We start from the raw sequence: 27,157 nt of genomic DNA on the forward strand, positions 1-27,157 counted from the left end.
AGCGTGCTAAATCCCTTCTCTTGAAAATTGGCATGTAGACAGGCGTGCAACCCCCCCGCTTCTTCTTCCTCTTGTTCAAAGCATATGGAATTGAGCAAAAGCGCAGGATGCGTATAAACGTGTTGACCCGTTCTTCGAAACTGGCCATTGGCGGGTTTGTTTGGTGCGCTAACACAATTTGGCTGGAGCCAAGTAAGTGACGCTTGAATTTTAACGCTATCTCCAACCGTAGGGCTTTCAGGACCTCCACATAAACAAGTGAACATCTTGCATGCCGCCCAACTGAAGGGGCACCGTGCTCGCTGCGCTTTCCTCCGTGCAGCGTATTTCCAGGTGGGAAGTAAGGATGCACGTCCCGTTTTAGCAATTGGGTCTGCACTGTGACAAAACTGTATAGCATTTTTGTTAATAGGGGGCTAAGTGAAGATACTCCGCAAGTGAACAAAAAATTGCCTATACGCGCGATAAATACGGAAAACAGCATACATCTTCGCGGTTCCCAGATCAAACATCTACCAGTAACCAATATGCCTTATCAACAACAGACACGAAATTCGCCTTTCATTTCCAACAAATGCAGTTGATGCGCGTAAATTTGAACTCGCATAACGCGTTCCTGAAGGTTGATTTAGGTACAATTAAATCAAATATGCTGTATTTCACACACACACACACACACACACACACACACACACACACACACACACACACACACACACACACACACACACACACACACACACACACACACACACACACACACACACACACGCGCGCGCGCGCACGCGCACACACAAACCGATTAATTCGGATTTCAGTTCGCGTGCCCCCTTGGCGCCTTTTAATGAGGCTCTTGCAGATTCTAAACATGTGGCGCAGCTTGAGCTTGAGAAATAAGTGGTGCAAGCTTGAGCAACGAGAGATCGTTCCATTTCTGCCGGATTTCGTACTTCCGGGAAGCGACAAAAGGGCCAGCTAGTGCACTGCTGGGCATTGTAACGAGAGGCGCGGGAACGCAAGCTGCCGGTCAGAGCGTTGGACACCGTGACCTCAGTTCAGGGATAACAAAAGGGGTCGTTTAACGCTCACTTGGCACTGGGGAGCCCACGTGGCGCTAAGGACTTTTCCGCGCCGTAACCCGATAATGAACTCCCTTGAACCGAGCGCCGAAGATTTAGATGATCCTAATCTTCGGGACGCTCACAGGATGACGGCGCCGATCGCTCAGGAACCTCCGTCCGGAACCTCTCCGCCCACCACGCAGTCCTTGCGCAAGTTCCAGGTGGACCGTGTGGTCGGGCGTTGGCGTATCGTTCCCGCTGCCGGCTCCCTGGCCGGATTTCGGAAAAGAAAAAGAAGATGCATGTCGGCGGCAGGCGCCTGGCAACCACAGGCCATCGATTTGCCAGACCTCCGGTGCCTGGCCTCATTAGTAAGAGTAATGCACGCCCTTGTCGCCTCGCAGCGCTTAACCTTTAGCCGGGGCTTGGCCCGCATTACAACCGCGGCGGTGTTCATTGTTTCCAGGCGCCCGCCCTCGGCCCTTTCGCGCCGCTCGGACAATGCCGGCCTCGTCTACGGCGCTGTTCGTCGCCGGGAGAAAACCGCGAGTCGCTCTCGCCTCGCTCGCTTCGCATCCTCTCGCCCGCTGCTGCTGGGGATCGCTGTCACGCACTCGGGGTGGGTGAAAGCGGCCTGTGCGTCGCGGTAACGATACTGGGGACTTCGCAAAGAGCTGTGCTGGCCCCATAACTGCTGTTTATGTAATGTGCACGGCAAACGCCAGCAAAAGCTCGCCGGAGTCGAAGATCGTACCGAATGTCGCACCCACGTTCGCACACACTCTCTCTCTTTCTTTCTCTTAGGTGGCACTAGATACTTTTTTTTTTTTTTTTTTTTGCGCGATAACATGTACCGCTTTAATGTATGCTTGTGTAGTTTCCGAGTGAACCACAACGCTAACAGAATATACGTATTCATCAACAGCTACCACTAACCACTGACACGGTTTACGAGGTGCAGCTCCTCACTCTAGGCTTTCCTGACAGCTTCAGCGCTGAAACAGAAGGCAGTGACGTTCGTCAGGCCGCTAATTCCAGCCAACCTCTAGGTTCTTTGCACCGTGCCGACGTCAGCTCAACGAGAATGACAAAAATCGGCACGCGGAAACGAGTTATTCGGTTTATAAAGTTCTAAATATAAGAACAGCGCGTTTGAGCCGGAGTGAGAAGGAGCGCCTCTCCCTCACCATTTCGCTCGCCCAGCGCTTGACTTGGGCGGAACCTAGCAGAAACGCAGCTTTCTGCTGACGTATCGGAAGCTATCCATCATGGTTGCCTGTCTAACTCAACCTGTAGCCGCGCTTTTTGGCAGCGTCGTTACCATGCTGCGAAGCTGTGCTATGAGGACCAGCTTCTCGGTCTACCCGAAGCTAGCCTAGTCCAACAGACTCTACTCCACACCATCTTTGCGGGGGTTTTGACTAGGTTGACCCGACGGTCAGCAAATCTGCGTTGCCGTTTTGGTGTTCCGCGGGCGTCCATCGCTGCTGCTGCCGCGGATCACTCGTGCGCGACTTGCGCGAAGCGGAGACGGAGGAATGGCGTACAGGAGCTAAGACGAAGCCTACCCTGTAACTGTACAGGGTCAGCAAGGAGGTCATCTGCCAGGAACGACTAATGACAACTCCCTGGGCAGTGGCCTGCTGGCGGAAGCCCCGCTGCGGAGTGCAGCGGACTCGGGTGTGGCGAGCGCGCTTCGCGAGCAATCTCGACACAACTTGTGTCATCTGTGAAGCATCGGCAGAAACCGCACGATTTTGGACTGCCCAGCGATTTAGCCGACCTCCGAGATTGGAACGTTGTCAGCTGCCTTGGGATTTGAGGAGCCTGCGGGTTGTGGAAACCCCAAAGCGGCGTCTCGGATTCTGGTGGCAACGGGGAGCCCTGCGACCTCGGTTGACAACGGCTGTGTGACCTTTGTGCTGGTGACCACGATTGTGACCGTAGAGCCCGGACAGTGAATTGGCGGACTTCTTTTTTTTCTCTCTCTGCTCTTTTCTTTTTTTAATTTTTGGCTTCTGTGCGTCAGAGGGCAGCGGCGACCAGCTACAAAGGGCGAACCCGCCATCACCATCCCCACAGCAACCAGACGCTCCTCATAGCATGCACCGCGCTTGTTAACAACACCGCAGTTACCTGAGTTTAGTCCTTATCTTTACAAGCACTTCAAGAACACACGCGGAATTAAAACATCTTTTATTTGTATTCTGCATATAAAGAACATTCGATTGTAAGATCTAAAGTGCGTGCCCGACCAATCAGCGAAGCAGCGCCCAAGCGAGAAGGAAGCATCATATCCGTTAACGAACTTCGCCGTCATGTGTCGCTCACATCGGTGCCAAAACACTGATTATTGAAGCGGATTAAAATACTAGGCACTGCGATTTCGGCGTTATAGATAGGGCTTTGGGGCATCGGGAAGGTGTAAAGAACCTAGAGGCCAGCTGGAATTAGTGGCCTGGCGAACGTCCCGGCGTACCTTTAATATATTCTCCCGACAGACATGGGCAGTTTCACGAGGTTCAACCTTACCTCAAGGTGCTGCCCTCCTCTGTCCCCCGCACTATGCGAGTGGGTTTTTCATGCACTGCCGCGTACGCACATTCTGCAAACAATGCGCTGCGCACAGGCACGCATCTATCATAATCGCCGCTTGTAAAACAGGCACCGCAATTGCAAGCATCATTCTGGTACCTATTCAGAGTAGCGGCGGTTCTATTGGGTTACTCTTGCAGGGGCAGTAGGGAAAGGGAAGGCGGTCTTACTGCGTTTCTTTTTGCTTTCAGCATTTCAGCACGGTTTCGCTGAAGGAATCCGCTCCTGATTGTGTGTGTGTGTGTGTGTGTGTGTGTGTGTGTGTGTGTGTGTGTGTGTGTGTGTGTGTGTGTGTGTGTATATATATATATATATATATATATATATATATATATATATATATATATATATATATATATATATATATATATGTCCCCCCGTCTCTTAAAAAGACACCTGTGGCTCGGGACTAATGCCATTTTGTTGCAAACTTTGGTTAGCACGCTATTATTTATTTTTCCTTACAAAAAAGAAAAGCCTAAACAAGTCTTTTCCTTACCTAATGGAATTTAAGGCACTTTTTTGTTGTTAATGCTTACGAAGTTTTATCGAGCAGTTGTGCTTACGAATCGTTCAAGACTATAGCGAAACGATTTGGTTTCTAACAAAGGAAACGCAGGGTATACAAAACGGAGAGCAGCCATGTCACTCACTAATGGTATCGGTTAAGTTAGCTGCAGTACCAAAATGTTTTCACGCAGTCGATATGAAAAATGGATGTCGGAAGTGCCCCACTTATCGCACCTAAATCTGAGAACGAACAGAGTGTTTTGAGGCGACCACCGACTGGTCAGTTTTACTAGGCACTCTCGCCTGCCGGGGTGGCGCAGTGGTTACGGCGCTCGACTACTGTGCACAAGGAAGCGGGATTGAATCCCGGCCTCGGCGGCTGCGGCGACAGCACACGGAGTGGCGTCCGTGTGCTGTGCGATGTCAGTGCACGTTAAAGAACCCCGGGTGGTCGAAATTTCCGGAGTCCTCCACTACGGCGTCTCTCATAGCCTGAGTCGCTTTGGGACGTTAAACCCCACCAACCAACCTACTAGGCACTCTCAGCAATGAAACGGAAGCCCGTGCAATTAACAATAGTCACGAGCGCAACCATAAACTCCGCGGAACATTACTTCGTTGCTAGGAGAGAGTTCTTGCGTTTTCATGATCATATGAGATGCTGGCTTACATTAAACGACAAGAGATGCTGAGATATGGTGGCTGGCCTGCTGCTGATCGCAATTGTACCGAAGAAAACGCCGCCTGTTGGTGGACAACCGCACGTGACATGCTCAGAGAGCATGAGTTCGATCCCGCTTGCAAGAAATTACTTTTTCTTTTTAGTACTCTAAATGTATCCGATATGCAAAAGGATTACTGATTCACGTTTACTCTTAGCCACCCAGATAGCAAAATAGTGCGCTTTCCTAGACTTAAACGCTGTTGACTGCTTTCGTTACCACCATTAGTACGGCTTTCAGTTCTGTACTTATGCATGCACTTATGTATCCATTCCTCATTTCCTTGCACCACGCAGAAACCGTCTTAACTGGATGAGGTCCTAAAAACGTGGAGGTGGCGTGCCACAACATCCCAGCACGCATTAGACGCGCGTACAAGTTCTGATAGGGCGTGAAAAGAAAAATGCGGCCGGCAACTTGCTGCGCGAGCGCCATGTTGCTTCTTCCACCTCCGGCGCCGGTATTCTTCCCTCGGACAGCAGGCGTTTTCGCCCCCTGACAATGCTCGGACAGAAGCCACCACAGGGGTTCAGCGCAGAGGAGACGCATTCCAGCCAAGAATCGCGACGCGTCACGCACTCGTCTTTTATGATGTCCGCCGCGGACAGCAACAGGTATATTTCCCCTAAGGGCGCCAAAAAGAAAACATACGAAAAAAAGAAAGCCAACAAAAGAACCCCAATCTTTTGATCCAGCTCGCACGGACCGTCCGCGGGGGAATCAGAGACGCATAGAAGCACGTCATCGCAAGGGTCAACTGACCCAAAAGCGTCGGCATACGGTCGGCTGTCCCTTAGGTTTTATTCGCTGTACTTTCTCGCTTTCCTCTTTTTCGTCGCGTGCCCTGCCCATGACTGCAGCGGGATGTCCTGCGGTCCGTGGGCCGACAAGGAACAGATTCTGCTCTTTTAAAAGGAAAGGCAAAAATAAACACGGGCACCCCGGGAACGGCGCATGAAAGGACGGGAGAAGAGGCGTCCCGAAGGAAGGGTCCCTTCCTCTGCGAATCTTTCCCTCTCGCTTGTTTGCGTGGGGACGAGGAAGGGCGCTTTGGAAGCGACGCACCTCTGTCGCCCGTTGTCTGCGAGGCCGTGCCGTGCGCTCGGCTTTTGTGTCCCCCCCCCCCCCCCTCCCCCCATCTCTACGAAAAGGAAAAAAATCCAGCGGCCTAGCTGTTCTCTTTATTTAACGCACATTCCCAGCGGAGTGCGCTGAAATGTTTGTGTCCCGGCTCCTCGCTCGGCAAGAGCGAAACAACAAGCTGAACGCAAAAACCCAACAAGCGAGTAGAGGGTGAGCGGAAAAGAGCGCGCTGACCCCCCGAGGTTTCCGACTGAGGATCCGTTTTAAGTCGCCGCCGGTTGGCTGGCCGACCAACGGAATGTTTTGAAAGCTACCTACCTGGGCGGCAGTTGTCTTGCCGACCCAAAACGCCAGCCTGGTAAGTGTTTTCTCGCCAGGTACTCGCGCGATTGTCATCGGAGGGGTCGCTCTCCTCACCCCATACTTTTTAATTTAGCCCCACGCACTGCTTTCGCGGGGTACAGCCGCAAGAGCAGAACAATATGACGCCGCCGACTGCTACCTCATCCCGCACTGAACTGCGAGAAAGGAAAAAAATAAAAAGAAGAAAAGCTCCCCAAATGGAAGAGTTGGCGTAGAAAAACGGCCTAACAGCGGAGGAGTGCTACGCTGTTGAGAAAATAACGGCTACAAAAGAGGCAAAATGAAACGATGAACCAACGAAACCCCGACTTCACGTGCGAGGAACATCACGTGACACGAACTATACTGCGATGGCGGCTTTTGTCGTCAGTTCTTGGAAGGTTAAACGAGCCCTGAAACAGGTTTGGTCGAAGGTGCCGTTTCTTTGTCTCCGAGGCACTCGCCTTCCTCTCCGCACCTCTGACGAGCTCCCGTCGGGGGAGCTCGACGGAGGAAGCGGAAAGCTGCTTGTCGCTCCCCTTGCAGCCATGCTTGGCCACTTGGCGTTTCTCTCTCTCTTTTTTTTTTTTTTGCCTTACAATAGGCCCGTGAACGCGCCCTTCTGTACCTTCGTAGGAGGGAACCGGTCACCAGAGCCAATTTACTCTCTCCAAGGATGACGACGAATTTAAAAGAAACGCCGGGATAACAGCGTCCTTAGGGGTCGGCTTGAACACCTCGCGGACACTGTAATGCATTTTGCGGGCCTTCCTGCCGATCCGTTCAATCACCGTGCCGGGCGCTTCACACGCGTTGTCCATGTTACCTACCATCCGCACAATCTCCCACTAAGTGACCGACAGAGGGTAAGAAATAAGGGGCTGTAAGTGATGTGAAGTGTCACGAGGGGGATCCCGTTCTCCTCCTATCTATCCGCGATTAGGCGGCGAGGTTGTGCGCACGTCGTTGATCTCTCCGCGGGAAGTAACCGCGCCTAGGCAGAGGGCCGACGCGAGCTGAAAGTTCCCCAAGAGGGTAATTGTGAAACAGGATCATTCTACTCATCCACTGACAACAAGGATCCATATTTCCCCGGGTATAGCACTGGTGATAGGAAGACAGCATTGGAAACAACGTACGCATTATAACCGCAGAATACAAAAAATGAGACTCTACGATGTTTTTTTTTTTTTTTTTAAACAAAAGGTGCCTTCTAAATGAGAAAATGGCGGGAAGAAGAAGGGTGACCGTCGCCATTACCTGCTGTTCTTCTCACGCAGCAATATGATGAGTGAAACTGGATGCTGACCACTGCCGATGAAAGGTGGAATGTGTCTCGAAGACTCGTCTTTCTTCGCGATTCAATTTAAAGAATAAACGCGTCAAACAAATATAGAAAGTGACATTAACAGGGTGTTTGTCTCCGAAACGGTTTCAATCGTTTATCGTCGAACTCGGGGTACTCTAGCATAACAACCCACCAGGCGTTTATGCAAGGACAGCTCTGATTGACCTGGGTCGAGATCGCGGATATCCCAAAAGTAAGGGCCGCCACAGGCATGTATCGGTACATCGAGAGCATTCACGTCAAAGGGCAAATTAACTAAAAAAAAAACACCTTATAACGAGTAATTTAGCCCTAAGCGTTGTCGCTCACGACCGCAGCCGCCGTCTATGCTCGGATCTCTGCGGACTTCAGGAATTTGGTCGAAAACTTAACTGTGACGACATGGAATTAAACCTTGCAAGGGCGGAGTACTGAAGCCCTGAAATAACAACAGCACTTTAAGTTGTTGAGCTCTAGCTAGGCCTGAATCTGCAGACAATTTTGCAAGCACAAACAAGGAAGAAATAAATAAAGAGAACAGCGTCTATACAAGTGAAAACAGCCACACATTCGTTTTCAATTTGCGATAACTGACGCTCTGCACATGTTCTAGAATTGGTCACATTTGCAGCGCACATGCTCAGCATCCTGAAGCGCGCTGGGCTTGGCAAGGTGAAGGCGAAGAGCGTCTTTAAATTGCCGGTTACAGACGCTTTTCTTTTTTTTTTTTTTTTTTGCCAAATTTCGACCAGGAGGTGAATGTCTCGCGGCAATCCTGCCATGTACACGTATTACGAGCTTTATAACTGGTATAGGATTGTTAGTGAGAGGCCGTTCAGTACACGAACGCTAAGAAACCACCAAGGAAATGGCTGGTTTGAAATTCGGAGGTTCTGGCGTATTTAGCCGTTCTTATCCTGCGCCCTAAGCGCCCATAATCAGAAACTCGAGTTGAGCTGACAGCAGGGCGCAGGCCTCCACTACAATCCAGAGCAGCAGTAGTACCCAACCACACTGGTAGAGAGGCAGCAGCAGTCAGTAGCGGAGATAAGTGATCGGTCGGGGCATTGGTTTCGAATTCCGAAGTATGACGGACGGCCCCGCGCGGACTGCAGTCGGGACCACAGTTTTTCTCAGGCCAATCTTGGTGCGTTGCAGCCGCCACCATCGACGTGGGTGGGAGTGAGCGAGACGAAAACGCGGAGGCACGTTCGCACAGTTACGCCAAGGGCCCAGTAATGTGGGAGACGCTGCGACTCCGGAAGTTGTTTCCGGTGTCTCCTCCTTCACGGGCCTGCCAGGTTTCCGGTGGTCGGCGGCGTTCCGCGAACGTGCCACGAGGTGTCCTCGCGGCGCGCCTTCTTTCCAGCGGGTGTCGGTCGGCGGCACCTCGGGCTCCCGGCGGGCGCCCCCAAATGCTCGTGATACCCGCGCCCCGTTGCGTGCCCTTCCCGAGGCCCACACGCGACGCTGCTTGAACAAAGCCAGCCAGCCGGCCGGAAATGCGAGCCCGCGGCCGAAGGGAAACAAAAGAGGCGCGGTCACGAAAAGCAGTTGACTTGAGAAGTTTAATACTCGCTCCCACTGCTGCACGGATGGCCTTTAATCAGGTGTTGCAAGGACCAGGCTGCCGTGTGATAACCTGAACAAACACACACGCGAATGAGCGAATACAGTGCGAGAGATGCTAAATTTTACGAGTTTGATGGTTGGATTGTCACAGGCACTAATCGGAGACGAAATTCTCTGGAACACGAGTCCGGTGACTTTGGACTAGAAGCGTGATATGGAAGAATAATTGCCACATTTCTCTATAGCACACATGACGGAACTCTTTTCACATCGACGAGTAGGGTGTGTAATCACTGGTCGATAAGAAAACTAAATGATTTGGTTGCCGCTAGCGTGCTACACAGACTTTCGTCCCCAGAAAACCTATGGTTACTCGGCGCTCCGGCTGAGAAGTTAACTGGTTTGACGCGAATGACAGGGAGTTCCGAGGACTGATGTGGGCACGTTGCGCGAGAAATCCTATGGCGGAAGCTCACAATTTCCTTCCTCTTTCTTTTTCAAAGCGAAGAAAGCGCAGAAAATACATCGCATGTATAGAACTCTAATCATTTGACAGATTTTGTCACCACCTCCTCATCGGCCCCATAAAAGCAAAAAAAAAAAAAAAAAAAATAATAATAATAATAATAACATCACGCGAAACCACAAATAACTTTGCACTTCTGCACTACTCCTGATTGCGATCGAAACTCATTACTGACGTCGAGAGTGTGAAGGAAGAAGAACGATAGTGTAAAAACAGCGACCAGTAGGCCTAGACGGGAACGAATCCCAGCCGCATGAGCACTCGCGAAGTTCACGAAAGAGAAACTAACTGCGCAGCTTGCCTGCTGCTCTTGTGATCGCTAGGCGCTGGTACTCAAAGGTCAAGAAGGCACTTCTAACGGTTCAGCGGAAAGGAGTTTAATGGACGCGCATATACACTTTTGGCGATTGTGTCTAAGCGACTAAGGTGCCAATCTACACCAGACCGCCAAGCACGAAAAGCCCACACCAGAGTAACGCTGGAGCGCAATAATGGTCACTCCCGGTGTGATCCGGTGATAGGCAATATGTTTTTCTCTTCGAAGAGCCTGGCTGCTTCTTGAATCGGGCTCGAAGACGACAGGACGCTTCACCCTGGCCGCAGTAGCCTGAGATCAAGCATGTCACTCAGGCGCTTTACACGCCGCAAGCGATTCTACCACGCGGTATTTGATGATTTGGTTGTGACTTATGGGTATTCTCGGGATGGAATGGTCGCGATTGATGTTGGCCATCTTCTGTGGCATCACTATTGTCGACCAGGGGGAAGGAGGATTTCAGGGAGGGGGGCGGAGAGGTGTCAACGAGGCCAGTAAGGGAAAAGCGATCGGCAGCAAAAAGGGCGGCCAGTTTCCCTTTTCCGCCGAAAAACTTTCCCTTAAACACCTCGCTGCCTTTCCTCATGCTACGACACCAAAAGAGTTCTGCTGAAACGTATGCTGTAGAGCTCATCATTTCTGCAAGGGCAGGAAATGATTCCCCTTCGACGCAGCGTCCTTCGCTTGTCTCTTGATTGTCTTTTCGCGCCCTTCAACACGCCAGCGGCTACTAAATGCCACTTGTGCGGCTCATTGTGTTCTTTTTTTTTTTGGCCTTTAAAAAAGAGCTCACTGAAAGCGCGAGACGAAGCGAGAAAAACGTTTGGTTTAGCTTGTGCATACAAGACCAGTAAGTGACCCAGAAGGAAGGCGTTAGTACGACGGTGATCTCGTTCTATTAACCTTGCCCGTTTGCCGTGTTTGCACATACTGGGCATTTCTTTGTTCGCTATCATCAAATGAACAGATAAAAGGGCTGAAGTTAACAAGAGAACAAACCTCGCACTTTTTGCCTTAACAAAGGCGCAGAAATGGAATGACCACACATGAGAAGCTATGCAGCTTTAGTATTCGTACAATCTTTGTTTTGCATGTGCCGTGCGGTACGACTCTTCGTCCGCATTTGTGCGTATAGCATACGCATGAGCTTCACTGCGTCCAACAGATTTCGGTGCATATTGGAGGGGCTCTTTGCATGCATAACGGAATACCTGACTCTACGAACAAGGAAAGGCGACACTGCGCATGAAGGTTTCCAAACACGCATAGCGACTGGAACCTCTAGTCTTTGTTTTCTACGTTTCTCAGCGATAACTCCGAGGAATGCTCACTTAGAAAGCACTGCGAAATAGGTGTTACCTTCCCGACGCAAGGCCGCAAAGGCAGGAGCGCGGAGGGCTGAAAAGTCGACAGCGAAGCGCGGAAAGTAGGCCGATGAGAAGGCGCGACAGAGTCTTGACAACCGAGAAAGCGACCCTGAGGAGTGGGAGCGGCGGCAAAACTTTTTAAAAGGATAGTTTGGACAAATTTCCCGGGCAGGGCGCCGTCATTATTGACGGGGAGCATGGCTCCCTCCCCTTCGTGCGTTGTCGGCGTTTGAAACCTGAACGCACCGCCCGGCGATAAATGCGACGGGCCATGCATCTTTCAAAGGAGTCGCCCGCGAACCCCTCCCCTCCCATGGCCCTCGCCCTCTCAGCCACCGTGGACCGACTACTACCGATAAGCATGAGCAGAGCCACAGGGGAGAGGAGGGGGCGCACGAAGGCGCCCTCCCCGCCGCGGCGACCTTCCAAGGCCGTAGCCGAGAGGCCAGCACCGAAGTTTTCGAGCGCTCCAGGGAACGCCGGTCGACTTGGCCGAAAGCAAACGCATGTCTGAACATAGGCAAAATGAAGGGCCGCAAAGTACCGCGAAGGAACGCCGATTGCTCAGCGGAGATGGAGGACCCGGAACGCATGCTGAGCGAATAATGAAAACAAAAACAAACGCACGTGCTGCCCGAACCGGGCAGCGTACTCAGAACAATGTGTCTGAGAGGAAAGGAAGTATTCACTAGCTACCTACAACAAAATTTTCTATAGTCTTGTACGCACAGACTGTAAGGGTGCTTCCCTGGCTTTCCTCCATGCATTAAATGAAGCTTACTCTTTTAACACCTACAAAGAGCACTGTACAACACGTCCATGAATGTTGTTCTGAAACATCCGTAGACGCCTTGCGTGGGGCCCACATTGTAGTCTTCATGCAGACGCAGGATTAAGGAAGTAATGTCGGTTCTTTTAATTAGCAGTTGGAAAACCAAGCTAAAACAGTCAAAGTAAATAAATAAAGCGCAGCGTCCTTCAAACAGTGCTCTGTGGCAGCCGAGGCAAGCGCTTTTGTTGTTGAGCCTGTCAATCACATAGCACTAAAGCATTCGCCTCCTCGCGTGCTCATGCGTCGAGCCGAGGCTACTACTACCTTCGCACGGTTATTCAACGAACTCACTCTAAGCAACGAGGCTGACCTGAGCGCGTGGTACTGTTGCGGATTAGCGCGGGGGATTCAACGCACACTTACCGGTTGCAGTGAGCTTGGATGACGTGACAGCGGCGATCACACAAGTCAAAGTCCCAAGTTCTGGTAGTATCCCACAACCTGATTAATGTTCTTTGCACAAAAAGTTCTGTTCTAGACGCACACACACACACACATACACGCACAACACAAACTGACCACTAACGGCCAGGAGACGTCAAAAAGAAAAGTTGCAACACTGAAGGTGCGCTTGCTTGCCTTAACTTGACAGGGATAGACCGCGTTGAGTCACAATATACAGACGAAGTAACCCCACAGAATGGTCCTCCTCAGAAGCGTGAACCGTTCCGGCAGTGATCGCGGCACGGTCCGAGAGACTGGTCGCCACCGGAACAGCGAGGCCAGAAAAATTGGCGTCCTCGAAAGCGCCGCTTTCCTGCACAGCAGCAGCCGATCTTACGCCGCGCGCGATCGCACGTGGCACATCGCGACAGCTGCACCGTCACGCACGTTGCGCCGCTGCTACAACAAACGGCTCGGCGGCAGGCGTGCACACGGCCGAGGAGTCGTAGCGAAGAACTTGGTGACGGATCAGTCGCAGCGGCGGCGCGACGAGGAGTCAAGTCGCGGCCAGTAGAGCGCGCCCAGCAGCCGACAGCGGCGGCGTTGACAAGGGGTGTGCAAAGCAGCGACCGCAGATAGGCGCCGTGAAGCGAGCACTAGGACGCGCACCGCTTCTGCCATTGCCGACGCGATGGCCCCGCACCCTCTCCCGATCCGACGGGTGAGAGACCATGAGCGAGGGACAGTGACGTCGGCGCTTGGCGGGCTGAGGGGAAGAAGTCACAAACGGGGAAGAGAGCGCGCCGAAAGGAGGAGTCACAACCAGCCGCGCGCGGGGGAGCCGTAAACCGAGAGAGGAGCCGGTGGAGAAGAGATCGCACCGGCGAGGAAACAAGAGCACAAGAGGAGCAAAAAGAGAGATGTACTTTACCACTCCCCACGTTATCGAGGAGTAAAGGTGGAGGAGGCGCCCAGCGCGGCATGGTTGGTGTGGCGAGGCGTGGACTTCGTTGGGAGGGAGAAAGGTGCGTGCGAGTCTGAGGATGGAATAAGGAAAACAAAAGAGCGAAAAGTGAAGCTCTGGCGGCCAGGAAGGGGGAAACGTGGCGCCATCTGTTGGCGAACAAGGAAAGTTTCGCCGGCAAGATGCGGCAGCGGTGGTGGTTAATTGACTCGGAGGGCGCTACGGTTCGGTTTGTGTTTGATCGCGCTGTCTCGTATGTGTGTGCGTGAGTTTCGGGACGGCCCTGTGGACGAGAAGGGGAGGTTTGCGTGTCCGTGTGTTGCCGGGGGGAGTGGCTTTCTATTGATCGGGCGCTCTCATCTCGCTTTCGTGCCAAAAAGTCGCTGTTGAGTGGCCGCTAAAACACGAGTTCCGTACGCCGTGCGAGGCCCAGCTTTTATTGCGCTCTGATCCCCGTCGCGTACCATGCGGCGTGGGAGCGCGTGCCAGTTGAGGGCGCGGGATACTTTAAACCGTCAACCGCTGCTCACCACGATCTCCTTTGCAAACGATGCGGTTTCGAATGATTTCATCTGCCCGATCTCCGCTACAAGTACTCTGCCATGCAGACAGCATGTGACAGCCGTTAATCTTTCATTCGGACGTGGAAAAGACGGTTACGAAACATTGCGCGTGTTCGTGCTTTTTTGTTTAATTATATGAATACTAAACTATTTGCTGTTTCAATTATACCTGCCAACGCATTTTGGGTTACATCAAAACATAGCAGGAAGCCAAACGTACGGTTGTAAAGTAGTTCGAACTGCTACCCCTCAGCTGCTAAAAGGAATTATAAGGTTTTATGAGAAATACGCGAAAAAAACAAACTTAAATCTGGTCATCCGCGTGCTCCTAAGTGCAAGCGGAACTTTGTTAAATCATTTAACTGGCGTAATAGTTTTGTACGACCTTCCAACGACTCTAGCAGTTCCTCTTGGTGAACTCAGGCGTGTCATCGGGATGAGCGGCGTGCACCATGACACTTCAGTTATCATCAGTATGGAATCTGTGGGAACAGGAAGAACGCGAAGTAACATGCGCGACAGGCGAGGTGATTTTTTTAGCAATACTGTTAAAATCGGTGCACCAGCAAAAAAAAAAAAAAAAAAAGGCTGCAGCGCGAAGTCAGTGCGCGCCTAATGTAAAAGCAGCGCAACCAGAGCTGCCAAGGCGCCATTGATCGTGAGGCGTGCGAGGAATACGCATTCGCAGCGATCGAAGTCATACTTAACCTACCTTAATTAATTAATCGGTCGCTCCCCATTGGCTACTCGTCAGGAACGAGAGAAAGCAAGTGGCAGCGAAAAAACGGGCACGAAGACCCACTTAGCGGTCAGCACACGCAGCCAATGGAAGCGCCACGGGCAAAGTGGGCCATGCGCCGGAAAGGGCTGAGGCGAGAGCAGCGCCCGCTGATAGAGAAATCGATGCAGCGTCCACCGATACAGGAGCGCGCGCGGTGGCTCGCGCTGAACCCCTCTCCCAGCACAGCGGCAACTTTCTCCTGGTGACGAATTTTGATTCCGGCTAAGGAAAGGAGCAAAAACCGAGGGAAATGGCGGCTGCTTTTGTCACGTGGGATTCCAGTCATTTCATCTGGCCGTCCTGCTCGTCGGCAAAATTAGGGTGTAACCGGACTCCTCTGGAGGAGAATGCTGGAAGAACGTTCTCGGTGTCTCTCAGCATTATGTCTTTAAAATACATTCAAGTTGTCTTGCTACTACTGTAAAGCACACATATAAGAGTTTGGAAAAAAAAAAAAGAAGTAATCTACCCTCGAAGAAGACCAAGTACTGGAGGAAGAAAAATGAGAGGAGATTATCCACTCACTCACTTCGAGACAAGATGAGACTGGCATATTGCTTCGGTGACGGCCGGTGCTGCTAAGTGGTCCTTCCTACTACGTTTTATTTCCGGCGAAACAGTTTACAAAAGACAGAATTATGTCGCTCTTCGTCTCACTCAAAACGTTATAATTTGGAAGCCTTTTGCTGACGGTCGAAGATCTCGGTTCTGCGTTGCATTAATAAGCAGTCCATCAAAAGGGCAACTACGACGCTTTTAAGACCCCTTGGATTCTCCGGAACTTTAACCGTACATTGTTCCGAGTTTGCTGAGCATTTGCGCCAAATTTCGTTGCGGTGAAATATTTTACCGCAGCGCCAATTAATTTAAAATTTCTCATTTCGTGACTTCAATCGGGGAGATTTCTACGGGGAACCATAAGTGCGAGACGCCACTGCATCCCCGGCCGTCTATATTTGCTTTGCGTTGGCTGCAGGATAAAGCCCAAGCTTCCTTTTGGTTCTTTCAGACAGATAGCGATACCAGCTTTTACTTGCAGTCTCCAGTTTAGCTAATCAAACGCACACGGTAGGATTTTTGCCCATATCTCAGATACCACAGATTGGTTGGTAGCAACATCACAGGCTGTTCAAAACCTAGTTTCGGTTTAAGTTTCCCAGTTTTTACTATCTCAGAAACCTCCTATTTGATATCTGGAAAAACTTTTTTTTTGTTTTGTTTTGTACCGGAAAGAGGACTCTAAATAATGTAATGTGCTTATATACTGCAAAGGCTAAAAAATCGGAATTGCCCTTTGACTATAATTCTGTTCGTGCAGAAAGACGCCTCCTACCGGCGCTTTGCGTGGACAGAAAGCTAGTCGCTCGTGATGCATGAACTGTTACGCCGAACAATATGTTGAAACAACTCCGCTTTGAGGATGGAAGTTCGAACTGTACGTGCACGGTTACACGCCGAGGTGACACTTCGAATAATCCTAGGCGTGACAGTTGGCGGTGGATGTCGTAATAATGCTTACGCTACTGCCAAAATTACTATAGCTTTTTTTCTTGCCGAAATTTCACTATCAAAGCCGCCAGAATAATGCAGTGCTAGTGCGGTCCGGAATGTAAAAGTTACGATCATGTTTCATGACTTACTTTAGTTGGTTAATTAGTCTGTCTCCATAAGTCTCAGGCACAACGGCACCGCACTGAGTGTTTCCGGCCATAGCGCCCTCTTATGCATAACTACGTAATATATATATATGTGTGTGTGTGTGTGTGTGTGTGTGTGTGTGTGTGTGTGTGTGTGTGTGTGTGTGTGTGTGTGTGTGTGTGTGTGTGTGTGTGTGTGTGTGTGTGTGTGTGTGTGTGTGTGTGTGTGTGTTAGCGAGCTAGGACGCGACCTCATCATCGGCAAAAGGTTGCGCTATACATGCACAACAGCGCAGTGCTCGAAACGCGATATATTGCTGCCAGCAAAATCGCTATTCCGCACACACTTCCCGAATCCGCATTTCCAGCCCAACAGTCCGTGTCCGTGGTTACGACTCAGTACCCTTGGCATTTCCCATTTTCTTTGTCAGTGAGTTTACCAGTGTAGTGGCAGGTTGTGTAGCGAGGCCTATACACAAGCCAACGCATGTTTCGGTGCGCCTTAAGGGACCAGCATGCATGCAATGCCCAGCTAATAATGTCAGTACGCTTTCGATCCGTCCACCATCACCACTATAGGTCCAGGTGATGCCTCGACGCTGGCACTGTTCTTGAAGCACGATATTAGTTAAACATGGGTAACGCGAAGGGTTTGCACAAAACCATTCATGTCATATTTACGACTGCTTTAACTGCGGCATTGAAGGAGTATTATTGCATGAAGGGGGCAGAAAACATTCAGCTGTTGATTCTTTCACTGGACGACCTGAAGGATGATAGATCGAGCTGATGTACGATGCAGCCAGTTTACTGTCGTTATAGATATATCCATCCATCCGCAATAATTATTCTAGTTGCAAGATCAAATGACATCTTGTTGGGCACTGGCTCACATTGGCGTTCCTATGCTTACGGGCAAAAAAGAAGCACAGTGCTGTAGATGGTTCATGAGATGCGTACAGGGGGTCTGCAGGTGTTTAGTGCCGCGAAATGCTGGTCATGGCAAATTCTCACATAAAAAATGAAAATTCTTGGCGGCCGACTATGGCGCACGCAAGAATGTATTCCTGAGTGAAAGAATATTTTTTTTTTTTTTTTACGACTGATTCTCTAGCCTTTGAACAACATCGTCGATGCTTGAGCACTCTTGGCAATGTCGAGAGAAATGCTGAAGAGCTGCACTTCTGAAAGAAAATATTCATGCTGAATGCGTTTCACACTCTGCATCAGCCATGTGAGGCTCCGGCACACCACAGCAGCGGCCTGCATGCGTTGCCAAGCGCGACATTTTCGATGAAGGCGCTGATGCACAGCCAGAATTCCTATCTGCACGAAATATCCTTGCCATGTAGTACAGTGTAATACGTATATGAGTACTGCGGTGACGTAGTATGCCGTACAGCATAACTTGTTCTCTGATTTGCAATTGGTAATTGACTAATGTTAAAACAAAAAGTATCAACAAAGCAGCCGAGAATACCACTGCTTGTGGCTGGTTGGTTTGGTTTGTGGGGTTTAACGTCCCAAAGCAACTCAGGCTATGAGAGACGCCGCAGTGGAGGACTCCAGAAATTTCGACCACCTGGGGTTCTTTAACGTGCACTGACATCGCACAGCACACGGGCGCCTTGCTTTTCGCCTCCATCGAAAAGCTGCTGCCGAGGCCGGGATTCGATCCCGCGTCCTTGGGAACAGTAGTCGAGCGCCGTAACCACTGCGCCACCCCGGCGGGGTACTGCTTGTGGCGTTCTACAACTTATGCGTATTTTGAGATATCTCACTGTTCAGGTGTGAGCAAGCAATTCCTCACCGATACCGGGGATATACCTGTTTGCAACCCTCCCGTCGCACGGGCCGACTTCTCACCTGTTTTTTTGAAATATGCTGATAAGGCGCCAGCAATAAATTGTGGGCTAAGTGTAAGTTCCGCGACCTATAGAGGGCGTCACTGGAAATCCAATATGGCTGCCCGAAGGGTTATCCGGATAGTCGGCGGCAGCGCAGCGCTATTTTGTGTTATCACCATGCAAGCATTTTGTGCGCGTGCAGTCAAGTGCGGTAGAAACCCCCCGATGCAGGGATGGCTGGTCTGGTATGAAAAGCATTCGACTGCTGAGGGCGCGGAGCGGCAGCTGTACGACTTGCACTGGGGCGGCTCTAGTCGCGGCAAGAAAGGCGGCAGAGACACGTGCGCCGAGAAATTGTACGGCTCTTATCCTATTCATGGTACTCATTTCAACATAAAGTGCACGTTCCCACCATTGTAGGTGTATGCCGATAGTGACCCCGCTTTTCATCCGATTTCACCTTTCATCCGATTTCGGCCCATGGTAATTAATTTTGGAGCATCACTAGTATAGGCACTGATTTTGAATTAAGTAAATTGTGAACAAGCACATACGAATTTATTTTTCAGCAGTGATCGCTTGATAATGTGCGCAATCTGGGCTTCAAAAAAAAAAAAGAATAGTGTGCACATATGGTAACTTCTGACTGCAATAATTACACACAAAATACCTGCACGGTTTTTGCTGCAGCGGTTGCTGATAAAAAATCTTGCGCTCAAGGATAGTTCACAGAAATCTGAAGCAGCGCAGGCAAACAGTTACGATTAAGAGAATGCGAAAACAACCAAATGCTTTAGTCATGTCGTTTGAGCGTTGTTTCTTCGTGTCCATTTTTCTCACGCTGCTTTGAATGCTCCTGATGTTTATAACTAACTTGTCAACACAGATATTTGCAATTCCTATCCTTCTTGAGCTTACGATCTTGAGGGAAAATATGTATGCAGGTTTATGTCATCTTTGGTCGCACAGTTCGAGTTCTGCGCGCGAAAGACAGGAAATTGAAACTTGGCAATTGAATTTCCTGTTTAATCTATATTGCGTGCTTCATAGGCATGCGTGTACATTAGAGCAATTTGTGGTTATGTGAAATGGTTGTGGTTATGGTTATGTGTGTGTGTTATGTGTGGTTATGTACTCAAAACGGAACGCTAAAAGCAGTACGCGATGCGACAATCAGCATAGATGTTGGGTGGGAGGCGCCTCCGCAAGCGGGACGTCCTCCGTCGCTACCACCCTTCGGGCGTTTCCAGAGGTAGCCGCGCGGCTGCGACACCATGCAGTACCGCATGGCGTACTTTTAAAGGCATGCTGCCTAGATGCAATAAACCTTTTTTTTTTTTTTTTTTTTTTTTGCAGTGCTGTTATAGTTGCTCGCACACATTCCCGATTTGTGTTAACGAGCGCAATAATTCTTAGTAGCCTTTTCTGGGCAAATAACCACCTGATCACCCTCTTTATTTTCGCACTTAAGATAACGGCCGCTTCTGCACTTTGCGAGCACGTTTTACTAACTGTCAATGCGTTTTCGTGCAAATGCATCGATACCGCATTTGTTGTGACGCTCGGTGTTGTCACGAGTAAAAGGCAGCCTACGCGTAAAGCTGTCACTTAACAGCTTTTCTCGACTGCCATGTTCAGTTCAGTTCAGTCGTTCAGTCGTGTCCGACTCTTCGTGACCCTATGGACCATGTCACGCCACGCTTTCCGGTCTCTCACTATCTTCTTAACGTCACATAACTTCATCTGCAGTGCCTCGAGGATGCCGTCTAACCATCGCGTTCGCTGCCTACCCCTTCTCCGGCGACCCTCAACCTTTCCCAACATCAAATCTTTCTCCAGCGACTCCTCTCTTCTCATCAGATGACCAAAGTAGCTGAGCTTTAACTTTAGAATTTGACCCTCCAATGAGCAGTCAGGGTTTATGGTCGACAATATCGACTGATTTGATCGTCTCGCAGTCCAAGGAACTCTCAAGAGTCTTCGCCAGCACCACAATTCAAACGCGTCAATTCTTCGGCGGTCAGCCTTTTTCACAGTCCAACTCTCGCATCCATACATCACAACTGGAAAGACCATAGCACGAGTTATACGGATCTTGGTTGGCAGACTAATGTCTCTGCTCTTTACTAGGCGGTCAAGGCTAACCATGGCTCTCTTTCCCAGAAGCAGGCGCCTCTTAATTTCATGGCTGCAGTCTCCTTCAGGGGTAATCTTGGAGCCAAAGAAGAGAAAATCTGTCACAGCTTCCACTTCTTGTCCCTTGATGCTCCAGGACTTAATTGACAGGGCAAGACGCCATGATCTTTGTCTTTTTAATGTTCAGTTTAAGCCCGAACTTCTCACTCTCTTCTTGTACGCGCATCAGAAGTCTCTTGAGTTCCACTTCACTTTCTGCCATTAAAGTGGTATCATCCGCGTATCTAAGGTTGTTGATACGTTTTCCAGCAATCTTCACTCCAGCTGAAGACTCGTCCAGACCGGCCTTCCTCATGATGCACTCTGCATATAGGTTAAATAGGCAGGGCGACAGTATGCAGCCTTGCCTCACCCCTTTCTCAATCGGAAACCAATCAGTAAGACCATGCCCAGTTCTGACTGTGGCCTCTTGCCCTTCATACAGGTTCCTGAGGAGACAGATGAGGTGAATTGGAACTCTCATCTCTTGGAGAGCTTGCCACAATCTGCTGTGATCTACGCAGTCAAACGCTTTCGCATAATCAATAAAGCAGAAGTAAATGGGTTTCTGGAACGCTCTTGCTTTTTCCATGATCCAGCGAAGGTTGGCAATTTGGTCTCTAGTTCCTCTGCCCTTGCGAAACCCAGCTTGCACGTCCGGAAGCTCCCGATCCACATACTTATCATTAAGCTCAATCAAGCTGATTTGACCTGATCTGATCATCTGCCTATTTATGCGCGAAGAACTACGTGCGAATCCCTAGCTTCCATATACTTTAATACCAACGCACTGAGCATCGAGCTCGCCGAGATATGCTTTCAGTGTGGCTGGCACAGGTTGGTATGCGAGAAATGCTCCCTTTTCCAAGCCGTGTGAAGGCAACACCTGTTGCTTGCAACCGGTACATTCCTTTCGCATTTATAACAGACGAAATCATTTGCCGCTGAAAGGTTGTATAGCATCCATTGCCAGCTGCTGAGGGGTTGAAAACCAGGAGAAAAAGAGAGTGCGTGTGTCTGCAAAATACAGTAAAGCAGAGAATCCGAAAAACTGTAAGAAAAAAAAAAAAAAAACATGCCAGGCTCGAATGTTACACTGTAGCATTAGGGGGAAAAATGGCGGCCTAATCAATGTCATGCCTTGATTATTCCACTACAGGCATGCATGCGTGTCGGCCATACACAAAGTACAGATTGTGAGGAAACTTTTTAATCACGCGTATGGCACACTGTCGCGCAGGGCAGCGAGTCATGTGGTAACTGAAGACACATAGTTCCCCTGGCTACATATTGTGTGTCTTGCAAAAATGTAATTAATACAAGACGCACTTCAAGTCTCTTCAGGGAGCAACGTAGGTTGCACCCTTTCGAGACTTCTTCGGGTAGCGGACGAGCTGTTATGACTGGGGCTCTAGCCGAGGTTCACGCCGCTGGAACACATGCCTAAGCGGGTCCAGCGAGTGGCAGCCATCGAAGACGCCCAGTCCGCGGAGGCAACATCGCCACCACGTGCTGCAGCGTCATTCTCCTCGCCGAGTCGAAAGGATGGGCAGCGACCTATTCATGTATAATTACCTGCCTGACACTCTGAGGGGTGATCACGAGAAAGTTTTCCCTATTGTTGGTGAGTGTAAAAGCATGCAGCTTTTCGCCGTAATGAAGTACTCGCGACATTCCGAGCATTGAGTGCCGTGGGAGAGCGTGGCCCTTGCCAGGGCTGATACTGCTAACGCTTTTTTTTAATAGGTGTGACTAGTGACCGAACCGACCAGGCTTTCGGTTCGGTCACGAGTGACACCTAGCTCTCTGCTTCTTGCTTCCCCGTTGGGCAGCGTTAGCAGTATCAGCCACGCAAAGCCCAAAACACGACAAATAGCAAGCGCAGAACCAAATTTGAGAAATGCCAGGCTGCTTTCTAGCAAAAATGGTCTCTCCAAAAAAGAAAAAAAATAATAAAAACAAATTGTGCCCCAATAATTTCAAATCGATCCTCTTCGGAAAGAACCATGTTAGAGAAAACGAGAAATCAGATTGAACTTCAGTTCAAACGTGAACATATGCGGGCTAAAAGTTTGCTCTTTGTGGAAGCAATAAAAATGCCCTAGAAAGCCACTTGTGAAAACGTATCATGACTAGGAGCTGGGGGTCACAAAAACAAAGGTGGCAAAAATTATATGCCTCCTGAGTTAACCTCTGGGAGCCAAACAAAAAGACATGCCCTGGAAAGCTTAGACTGAGGCCACAATTGCTCACATTATTATGCCATTTTCCGTATTACACTGTGAATGCATACTCCTGCACACCATGCTCAAACAAATGACATGGCAAAGGCCGTTTTCACAAGCACTTTGCAATACCGCAGTTTAACAATAGGTCAAATAAAAAAAAAAAGAAAAAAAAAAAAAGGGGTGTTCTATTGTCCACCTGTTGGGTGAGGACGACCCCGACACCCCGGTCACTCGCTTTTCACTGCAGCACAAAAGAGCGGTCTCAGGAGCCCTCAAGCTGCCTGACGGACTAATGCTACTCTAGGGCAAGAAATTTACTTTTTTGTGCCCAATTCCATCCAACCTCCTCGGGTTTTATTGCTTCAGCCTTGCCCCTAGAAGCCGAAATGATCTGAGAAAACCTTGAGGACTTCTTGAGCTCGCAAACCTGTCCTGGTTCACATCCAAACTGAATGCTTCCGAAGTTCGGCTTGCATTTGGAAAGCCGAGCTCGAGATAGGGACGAGAGACTGCGAACGCCTTGTCCGCTGATTATCCAGACTTTGATACCGTTTGCATGCTGCGTTCCTCTCCGCTCATTCTGAAGTGCTCTATCACGCGGCCACGATATCCTATTCATAGCAAGCTACTCCTGTAACTTGTCACTGGACAACTACTGCACTGTCTCGAGTGACAGGTGGGCTTTGAATATTTGGATATACGGAAGCCTCGACAGTCCGACTCTGCTGGTGCCGTAGCTGCCCTTGACCTTCGCTGCGGGCGCTTAGCCTTTTTTAAGGCGAAAAATTTTATTTCCTCATCATTGTCGTCAGCAAAAGTGTCACGCTTTTGCGGCGGCTCTGATTGGTCGAGACGGGATGGTCATGGAGGTCTCGACTATCAGAGCACCACCACAGTATGCGCGAATGCGTCCCTTATATGGCCATATGTCAATCAAGGATAAATTACTAATTAATAACTGATTAAATAGTTACCAATTAGGGCAGTCGCGTAATTAATTAATTAATTCGGTTTAATGCCGCGCACTCGGTAAAATCAAACACTCAACAGTAAACGTAGAACAACTGCGAAGATACAACGATCGCGATCTCGTCGCTAATGAACTGATGTAATCTCTCCGAAATGCTTGCACCTGAGGACAGGCGCAAATTTTGGGAGGGTCGTGTCAGCGCAACGCCGACTAAAGGCCGTTTTCACATGATGCGACGCACACGAAAAATTTCGCTCCAGTCGCAGTGTCGTTGCGGCGCCAGTTGCAACAGTCATTTCACATGGTGGCGGCGCCTGCGATTTCTGTCGGTGCGGCGCAAGCGGCACCGGCATATTATACCAATAATAAATGCAGAACTCGCGTGAGAATAAATATTGTATCTAGTTTATGTCATTTTAGTAAAATATAAAGCACATTATACAAAATTTTTATTTTTATGTTTTTACTTTTGTACGCAACTACATACGACAGTTGTGCTCTGGCTGAGCGTCTGCTAGCCAGTGCCTCCTTTAGCGAGCTTTGCGATGTTTCCCGCCCGTAATGGAATATACGAGCAACACACGCTTGCTCCTCGAGCTTCTCTGTCTTCTCGAAAAAAAGAAGCTGCTCCTAGAAAGAAGAAATCACGGAGCCGATGAGGAGAACGGCCAAGCGGACACTTTGCTTCAACCAGCGAATGATTGTAGTCGTCGGCACCTTCTGATATTGGAGCAGTGTTTTCTGCTAAAGAAGAGACACGCCCTAATGAATGCTCCTACTCCGAGGCAGTGGTGGACGAGGCCGATTTGGCTCAACAGAAAGCAGAAATCGGAGTTTTACACGGCGGTGAGTTCATGCTAAACAAATCATTTTCTGGTGTTCGTCGTCTGCTTGTATTCTCATACTGTAGTTAATTTGTTGTCTGCAGATACCGTTGCTTATGTCAGGGGACCCAGCCTACTTCAGGAAATATTACAGGATGACCCCTGAAAAGTTCGAGGAGCTGCACTCGCTTCTGGAAGAGCCTCTCACGAAACTGCATGTCGTACGGGAGCCGATCCCTTCTCGAGAGAGACTTAATTGCGATCACGCTCAGGTACCATTTGCGGTCATATAACGGAATGGTTGCTCCGTATCGTGTCTTTTCTTGAAGGATTTATTTCTTCATTATTGCACAGAAAAGATACATAAATTTCACGTCGATGGCGGTATCTGGATCCTTACAAAGTTGCTATACATCTATCCATGGAGCTTATTGCTGCAACATAGACATGAACATTTCCATAGTCGCGGGAGGTACACTGTTCTCATAGCACGTGGTTTTTTTCAGAGCAGACGCAATAATTGAAAGGGACTTAATGCTGTATGGAATGACGTTCCAAAATTTAATTACGACTGCTATGGTTCGATGTTGTTGTTTTTTTTCGTTGTCTTTTTCAAATTATTCATTTAGGTGACTAGAAAAATCCATTTTGTTCTTATCCTAACCTCTATCTTTCATTTTACCTAGTAAAACAAATGAGTGGCCGCACTACCGTTAAAGTGCAGAAAAAAGTATCACAATTAACTGTGAAATTATGTTTTTTTTTTAGGTACTTGGCATCTGGCATGTTTTTGCAAGATGTTGCTATTGATTTTCGAGTTGGAATTTCAACTGTGGCCAACATAGTACATTCAACATGCCGAATCCTCTGGACAACATTGCAACCTCTGTACCTCAAGGGATTTATTCTATCCACCCATCTCTTTATGCATAAATAAAGCTAGCTTTTTGTTTGCTTTCTCTGTGTGTCAATGAGATATTCTATCAGCTAATGTACGTTACCGTAACAAAGTATTCCTCCACAGAGTACTGAACAAGATGTTTATTTGCCCACAAGTAGGAGAGCAGAAAAGACAAAAGAGAGATAATTGGGGGTCAATTGTGCAGCCGGCCAGACAAGCATGTTATATGCTTATTTAGTATTCTCCTAGCGCGATGTTTGTGTTGCTCTTTCCTCTTATAAACTGGCATATAATGTACCGCTAATATCAGTCCAACAGCACTTTTGCAGCTTGCATACAAACATATATTGTTATTACTACAGGAATGTGTAGTACATTGGAAGGTTTCCATTCTGTGTATATAGGCTGCGACAACTGAAAAATGGAAAGAGGTTGCCCAAGGTTTCGAGGAAAGGTGCAACTTTTCGAACTGCATTGGTGCATGGGACGGGAAGCATGTCCAAATTCAGGCTCCACCACACTCTGGCAGCCTTTACTACAACTATAAGGTATAAAGTTCTCGGTTTCGGTGCATGAAGTAGAGATTTTACTGTATCGTTACATTGTTTTTCAGGGCACATACTCCATTGTATTGATTGCAGTAGTGGACAGCAACTTGAAGTTTGTTATGATAGATGTGGGTACATATGGCCGCCAGAGTGATGGAGGCACTCTAAGTGTGTCACGGTTTGGCCAGTATCTAGAGAAAGGCCTTCTTAGGCTACCTAGCCCTGCACACCTGCCAGGTACCGATACCCCAGCACCCTACGTTTTTGTGGGAGACGAGGCCTTCCAGCTTCGGCCGGATTTCCTTCGTCCTTACTCTGGCAGAGGCCAGAGTGATGAAAAAAGGATTTTTAACTACCAGCTGAGCAGAGCAAGGTGAAAGCATGGTCAGCACCTTTATGTTAAAACATTATTGTCCTCGCATGCATTTAATTCTTATTGCGGTTACTTTTCAGGAGGTGCGTGGAAAATACATTTGGGATCCTCGCATCTAGATAACAAATACAGAATATACATTTGGGATCCTCGCATCTAGATAACATAAATACAGAAAATACATTTGGGATCCTCGCATCTAGATAACATCAAAACATAACGCAGATTATGTTTTGATGGCATGTTGTGTTCTGCATAACTTCTTACGGGACGATGTCATTTACATGTCAGCCACCTGCGACGACGAGCCGAGCCCTGCAAGAGAGGGACAGGGCGTGATACTCCTACAACCAGCAGTCGGACACAGCCGATCAGCTGCTGAAACTAGGGACTTGTTCTGCACATACTTTTCCAGTGCTTCAGGTTCAGCGCCATGGCAGCGAGCTTCTGCAGGTCTGGGGCAATAATGTGCGCAGACTCTCAGGCCCAATCTAAACCATGCCAGGTATAGCTATGTAAATGCAGTTTCAAAACGTCAGCCCATAGCATTTGCAGTTACTTAAACTCCTGTAAATACCAATAGGCTGCCAATAAATTTAGATAAATGGATACCTGCAAAGTACATCAATTTATTGCATTGGCAGTTGAAGATTAGAAAATTCATACATTGTAGGTTAATGAACAAATGTACAAATACAATGTATATGTA

The 27,157-nt window shown here is 49.1% G+C and overlaps 1 protein-coding gene and 1 pseudogene across 4 annotated transcripts in view; one reads left to right on the forward strand and one right to left on the reverse strand.

The window, feature by feature from the left end:
- tna (Zinc finger MIZ domain-containing protein tonalli) overlaps positions 1 to 13,311 on the reverse strand; it is a 254,780-nt gene extending 241,469 nt beyond the window's left edge. For all 4 annotated transcript variants that reach the window (XM_084588929.1, XM_084588927.1, XM_084588928.1 and 1 more), the window contains exon 1: positions 12,617 to 13,311. The gene's annotated coding sequence lies outside the window, so the exon portion shown is untranslated. The remainder of the gene's footprint in view (positions 1 to 12,616) is intronic.
- On the forward strand, positions 1,208 to 26,915 carry LOC146203750 (uncharacterized; annotated as a pseudogene).
- Positions 26,916 to 27,157: the final 242 nt, after the last annotated feature.

This window comes from Amblyomma maculatum, chromosome 1 (assembly GCF_055883805.1).
Source record: "Amblyomma maculatum isolate TAMU_Amacu chromosome 1, ASM5588380v1, whole genome shotgun sequence".
NCBI classification, from domain to species: Eukaryota; Metazoa; Arthropoda; class Arachnida; order Ixodida; family Ixodidae; genus Amblyomma; species Amblyomma maculatum.